This window comes from Macaca nemestrina, chromosome 5 (assembly GCF_043159975.1).
Source record: "Macaca nemestrina isolate mMacNem1 chromosome 5, mMacNem.hap1, whole genome shotgun sequence".
Classification (NCBI taxonomy): domain Eukaryota; kingdom Metazoa; phylum Chordata; class Mammalia; order Primates; family Cercopithecidae; genus Macaca; species Macaca nemestrina.
The window spans coordinates 131265159-131272418 of record NC_092129.1 but is presented as its reverse complement, the minus strand read 5'-3'; the positions used below and the strand labels follow the sequence as shown (position 1 = coordinate 131272418).

The 7260-nt window shown below is 38.5% G+C and overlaps 1 pseudogene; it reads right to left on the bottom strand.

Annotated features, from left to right (window-relative positions):
* Positions 1-369: 369 nt before the first annotated feature.
* On the bottom strand, positions 370-760 carry LOC139363174 (small ribosomal subunit protein uS8-like; annotated as a pseudogene).
* Between the last annotated feature and the right edge of the window lie 6500 nt (positions 761-7260).

Here is a 7260-nt window from a genome sequence, read left to right as displayed (position 1 = left end):
CTTGGCTTTATCTTTTAGAAAATGCCCTGAGTTCTAGTTTTTTTCTCATTTGAATAAACCAGATGAATTTCAATAAATACATTGAACTTATCCTATGAACAAAAATAGTGAATACATGATGATGTCATAACATAGAACATTAGCAGAAAAAAGGCCTTCGACATTCTGTGACTTCAGTCTCATTTCTCGATTAGTCTGTAATGGATGTTGCAGTATTTTAAAACTGTGAAACACATTCATGGAAACATATAATCTTGAGAAAAATATAACCATGAGTAATTTATAAACCATTGCATTGATTTTGCATGGAATAGAATAGGGGCTTTTCTTCGCCATGAGGCATTTTATTTGTAAATATGTATTACATCTCTAGAAAAAGAATCCCAGGATTTTCCCACCTGTGTTTTTGACTTGCTTCTTCATGGTCCATGATGACAGCTGTGGTTGTCAGTACAATGAAACCAAACTGGTGGGATGGAAGCAGATTATTCTGCCATTTTTCTAGATTTTTAAGTTGGACATCAAATCTGGGGCTGATCACTCCACAGTTGTGTGGCCTGCCTGTGAGGTTCACGACAATTTTCACAGCTCCGTGATCATCAATGATTTCAAATTTGCCAATGTTATCATGCTTCATCATCACAGTTAGAAACAGGATGATGACTTTGGAGCATGGCCTAATAAACACCTAGCGTTTGCCTCTCTTTTCAGCATTGTTGAAGCTCTGGAGAGCAACAGCCAGGATGTCCATGTGCACCATTGTGATGGTGTAGAAAGATGGCAGAAAGAGAACACAGGGACATTTTAAAAATAAAATCTATTTTATTCTAAGACAAAATAGGATTCAAAATTATATAATGAAGTACTTCTAATATAATAATAATATTTATTACATACAGAAGTAAAGTTTTACTTTTTCCCATTTAACAAATATATACAATTTAACTTACTATTTAATCATGTAAGAAAAAGCATTATTTATGTACAAATAATTTTTTTAATGTGTTGAATTTGAGAGGTATTCTTTGTATTAAAATATGGATTGAGAATTAACTATGTTTTGCAGCATCAGAATCTTAAAAAATACTATAATCATGTATTATTTGGAATTATTGAACTTCACACTAATTATTATATTTTAAACTTTTGTTCTGCTTCTAAGGACAAGATAAGAGAAATCTAGGGGCTGCTATTTATATTGTGTCTCTACAAATAATGCATTTGGGTATGGGTAGTTTTTATTTGCAACAAATGAACAGCCAAATTGGCCATAATCATTGCTATATTTCCCATATTCATTTGGAAGGACTGAAGACACAGTAACTTATTTTAAGAACCCTGATCAGGCCGGGCGCGGTGGCTCAAGCCTGTAATCCCAGCACTTTGGGAGGCCGAGGCGGGTGGATCACGAGGTCAGGAGATCGAGACCACCCTGGCTAACATGGTGAAACCCCGTCTCTACTAAAAATACAAAAAACTAGCCGGGCGTGGTGGCGGGCGCCTGTAGTCCCAGCTACTCGGAGGCTGAGGCGGGAGAATGGTGTGAACCTGGGAGGCGGAGCTTGCAGTGAGCCGAGATTGCGCCACTGCACTCCAGCCTGGGTGACACAGGGAGACTCCGTCTCAAAAAAAAAAAAAAAAAAAAAAGGACCCTGATCACATGAGTACACCAGACAGGTTCTGTGGTGCCTTTGTAGAGAGCCAGCACAGTGTGATGCTTAGGAGAGGGACCCTGGAGCCAGGAACCTTAATTTAAACCCACCTTCCCTGTTTCCTTGCCTTCCTACCATGCAGCTTTCTAATTCTGTGACCTTTCCGCACCTCAGGTTCCTCATCTGTAGAATGGGGATAACAACAGTGTCCATCCCATAAAATTGTTAGGGAGATTGAATGAAATAGTATTTTAAGGCAATTAGAACAGCACCTAGCACATAACACCTTCTATAGCATTATTAAATAATCATTTATATTCTTATTAACTACAATTAAAATTAAAACATCAGTGTTTTTATGTCCATTACTTGTATAAATTATGCCCTGATTTCCAAGAGTAAGATGATTCTAAAATGTATAATGATTACAATTACAATGTTTTTGTTTTTGTTTTTGTTTTTTCTGCTAGATGTCCAAACCCCGAGTGGCTGAATCACATGCATGATTATAGAATCTATCAGCCAGCGTGCAAATTCTGTCCTTATTTACATATGTTCAAGTTCCTTCTACTTTAAGGGAAACTATTTAGATAATTATTTTTTAGTTAAAATTGAAACTGACATCATTACCACTTTATAAAACAGAACCTTCCTGGAACATCTTTACAAATTCCATACTTTGGAAAAGTGACCAACAGCATCTCTAGGTTTGAAGGCAGCTCCTAGAATTTTGGAAAGCCTGATATGATTTTGGCTCAATATAAGGAAACATTTTCCATTTCTTGTGAGCTTATATACTCTGAGGCTTCCCTGTATAGCTGTACAGGCTAGATACTGCACATCTCTAGGGCTCCTCAGCCATTTTCTAAGTGAATGCTGCCACCAGAATTGTGCAACTGGGCAGCCTGAATACAGCAGTCCCCAAAGGATCCCCTAGGCCACTAGGACCCATCTTGTCTTTCTGTCATATGCCAATCCTCCTTCCAATACTGGGAGATAGCGATCATATTATTCCAAGTCTTCTCTTTTCCAAGTTAAACATCATAACTTTCATCAGTCCTACTTCATATGGCATGATTCCAAATCCTAAATTTGTTCATTCAACAAACATTTGCTGGGTCCCTACACTGTGTCGGGTGGTGATGCCCAGATGAATAAAGCACCACCGCTGCCCTCAAAGTCCGTGTGGTCCATGCCCTAGCCTGGTGATATCCCCTTTATTTGCCTAGGATAAAACAACATGTTTGGTTGATGAAGTCTGAATTGCATCTAGCTTTCTCAATTGCCACAGCATACTGCCAAGCTTGCTCAGTGCCAAAACTCACATAGCCTATGCTTAGCCGTATCTTTCGCTTCCTAGGCTTTTGCAGTTTGGTTTGCAAAGCTTTACAGTTTTTCCTGCTGAGTTTTATTTTCAACAATTTAGACTACCAAGCCCCAGTTATCAACAATTTTTATACATTTAATATGTTTGCTTTTATTCCAAATGATGTGGCGTTTAGTTATCAAATAAAAATGTTGAGCAACAGGAGTCTATGATGGAGCCCTGCCATATTTACTCATATACAATCAGTGGTCCTCAAGTATGTCCACAAGGCTCTCATAAGGAGCTTTTGCAAATGTTTCCCCAAAGTCCCGCTTCTATGTCAATTACATTTCCCTAATTATTGGTCTAAGGATCCTCTCAAAGGAAAAACTGAAGATGGAAGGAATTGCTTGTTTTTGGTGACCCTATGTTGGTTCTTAATGGTTGCTACTACATTCTCCAGGGATTGTTAAACCAGCCTTTCACTTATAAAAATATCTGATTATTTGAGGGTGGAGAGAAGAATACTAGAATTAAGAGCCTTGGTAATGTGTTTGGAACATCTTCCTTTATTCCTCTTAGAAATCAGCCTGGCAACTCCAAATTCTCAGTTTGTCTGTCATCTCTCTAGCTTTCTCAAGATTTCTCCAAGATCAAGGATTACAGTTCAGCCATTTCAATTGCAAATCCCTTCTGCAGAACTAAAGGTCAGGGTAGAACTCTCTAAAGCTGACAGGAAACATCCCTTGCCTCAGACAAGATCATCCTAATTAATAATAATCACAATAATATTGTGCTCTGCATTTTATCCAGGGACACCTGAACAGCAGAATGCTTTATGAACATTATTTAATCAAGTCTTATGACAGTCCCGTGAGGGGAACTGGGAAACTGAGAGATTGGCTTAATCTCTGCATAGGTAAGGAGACCTGTCAGGAGGAGCAGGGCAAACATGCAGGAAGAGATAGGCTGGGAGGTTAAGTGGAGAATGGGGATTGATAGCAGATGTGCATTTAAACCTTTCTAACCAGCTATGCACCTGGAGGAAATACCTACATCTGAATCCTTCTGAGGTGCTCCTGTGGAGTTTTATGTATGTCACTCCAAAATAATAGCAATATTCTATGTAATTCAGTGATTTTAAATTCACTAAAGCAAATGCTTGTTAAACAATGTTTGCATTTTTTCTCTCTTTTGCTGTCCTCCCTCCCTCTCTGTGGCCGCCTCTCTGGGGCTCAAATTTGTCAGCCACAAGACTGACTGAAATACAAGTAAGTAAAGCAAATGACCACATTCATTGTCCATGACAAACCCAAACCATATTCCATCACATCCCTGTGGTCTGGAGCCTCAAGATCTGGCCTGGAGAAAGCTATTTCAGTGTCATCAAGGGCCATTCCATTCTTGTCCCGGAGGGACATGTGACACCCGGTATACTGCATGGACACAGGCTGGTCTGCCCTACAAAACTAGATTATTTAAAGGACTCCCCTAAACACCTAAGATAAAAACAGAATAAACAGTCCAATCTTTTTGGGAAACTTCCTTGAGAAACAAAGTGTGTGTGATATTGGATAATGACAAAAAATAATAATTTGCTACACTTGACTATACTTGACTTAAATATGATATATGGAGACTATTTTTTTTTCATCATGGGAACTTTTGAACTAAAACTATTACCTTCCTGAGAAGTACTTGGTAAGCGAAATTGTCTAACTTAGCATACAACAACAAAATCAAGGTGTGTTGAATTGAATTAAAATAAGTTTAATGAAATTCTCTTTCCCAACTGAGTTTTCTTCCCTGGCACTTCACCATCTCCTAGCACTTCTAGCACTCACACCTTTGAGAAGTCTTGTAACATGGTTCCCTGGTTGTGGTTCTCTTCTGTATCCACACCTCACACTTACATCTCTGTGGACACAATGATGTACAAGAGGAGAGCAGAGAAAGGAATAACTGGTTATTGAGATAAGCATCAACAAATGATCATTTAGATTACTGCATAGTCTGTGTCAGACGTAAGCCTGGGATGTCATCACCTGCACTTTGTGGGAAATTGCCATAATTCTCATTTTCACATTTCACCATGGAAGGAAGTCAGCAGGCATTACTGGGCTCAGCACATTTAAAACAGCTCACACCTATTTTTCTGTTATGAATTCCTCATATACATATTCGAACATGGAGAGAAAAAATATATATACATTTAAATATATATTTTAAGGCATATATACATATGCATATATATGTATACACATGCATATATATATATACACACGCAGACACCATATATATTCTCACCTCATCCATTCACTAGCAACACAGATTGCTTCAGAGAGGAGGAAATGAAATGCTATTTTTGGAGAAAAGACTGATCTTTCATACAGATTGTACAGAAAATGACCCAGCCTGCCACCCATTCAGACCTCAAGGCATCCAAGTGCTGCTTTGTTCCAATGCTTACATCTATTCAAAGTTCATACTCCAAGATGAAGTGAACCTCCCTGAACCAAAAGAAAAGGCTTCACTGGCATTGCTGCTGATGCCATTCTCCCTGTGTCTGCCGTACAGGAGAGAAAGAATGAGCCTAGGCTTTTCAAAACGGGCTGCCCAATTATATTTTTAAAAAGATGTTTTGCTGACATCTAGAGGCATTTGGGTAATAACACTTATTAATAATGATTCTTCCCACTTATAGGGCATCTTGCGTCGCGTGATCCCTCAGCTCTTTACACACATTAATTAATTACGCATCACAGCACCCCTGTGAGGTAGAGTAGGTAAGCATTATTATGTGCAAAGGATTTATTGATTTTTCAAAGCAATATATAGCTGAGGCACAGAGGGGAAAACCATAGGAGCATGAATTAAGGAAGGAAAAAATAAAAGACATACAATGAATGTAAAAGAAAACAAATAAAAGTAAAAATTACCCCACTGAGCTCTTTAGAAAGGAATGATTACTTCACAAGTTCTGAGGGCCTGAACGTTAACTAATTTGGTTGTTAGCAACTTATGCAAAGGCACATAGGAAATTGGAGGGAGATAGTCATCGGTAAAATTTCCAAGTCTTCTTTTGCAATCCTGTTGACAGTGCTCCCAGCTCTTGGTGCTCCTGCAGTCTGGGAAATCTCAGTAGTCACTGAGGAGCTGTGACATCAGGATGGCCCTTAAATTTACGATGGAGGCATATTACATGTTTATGGCAGGGGTGGGGATGAGATGCGGATGGGGTGTGTAGTAAAGGAGGGGGAGAACGATAGCCAAGTTTCTATGCAAAAATATGTTTGGAGGCTGTGGAATTTAAAGTATGTCACTGAGTACAGCAATATAAATTGACTATCATTTTGAATTCTTCTAGTCTTGTTTTATGGTAGTGGCTCAGCTGCTCTTTTTTAAAGTAGTAACTATGCTAAGTTCTTATTTTAGGCATAGTTCTTATTTATTTTCATGGAGCTAACACTTCTGGGGCTTACTATTTATTTCTAAACTGAAAGGTAATATTCTACTTAAAAAGAAGAGTGTCATAAAATCACTAGCTTGCAGACACCAAGACATGATTAAAAACTCAAGAAATGCATTATATTCTTTCTATAAGTTATTGTAATGCTGAGTTTTTATGGGGATAACAATAAGTTGCCTTTCAAACAACTTATTTTGCTCAAAACTTTTATATTCATTGGGTTTGAAAAAATGTGACAAGAAAGTAAAGTGAACATAGATGGGCAGACATGGCTCCCAGAGATTTGGAAGCAGCTTATCTTCTAGAGTTGGCACGAAAAAATAAAATTACAACTTTGCCCTCACCTTCCCATTCACTATTACTCCTCCTCCACATTCCCAGGCCCATCAAAATATGAGTTTATCACCATAAACACTTACAACTTCGTTGTGTCTTCATTGAAAATTAAACATGCAACGGAGGCTCAAAATTAGAGAAAAGGCCATGCTGAGGAAACAGGGCCAGTTATGATGGCCAACTCCTGAAGTGCTTTTCCGGGTAGGGTCCCCTCTCCTACTCTCTACTAATGATGCTTTTGCTTGTGAGTTTCACTTCATACTGCCATACTGACAGAAAGTCTGCTGATCTAGATGTATTTGGGTAAAAGCTATTCTTTTTTTCTCTATTTCATATATGTCTGTGCTATTAGTCATTCACTCCTCAAAACAAAGGACTTGGATCAATTTTCCCCCATACTTGAAGCTTGGACCAGATATCCTGAGACAGAGGAAATTTTGTTAGAGATAGAGGTGAGGTAAGTCATTTTGAATCATGGGTCACTCAGGGGAGAGGCC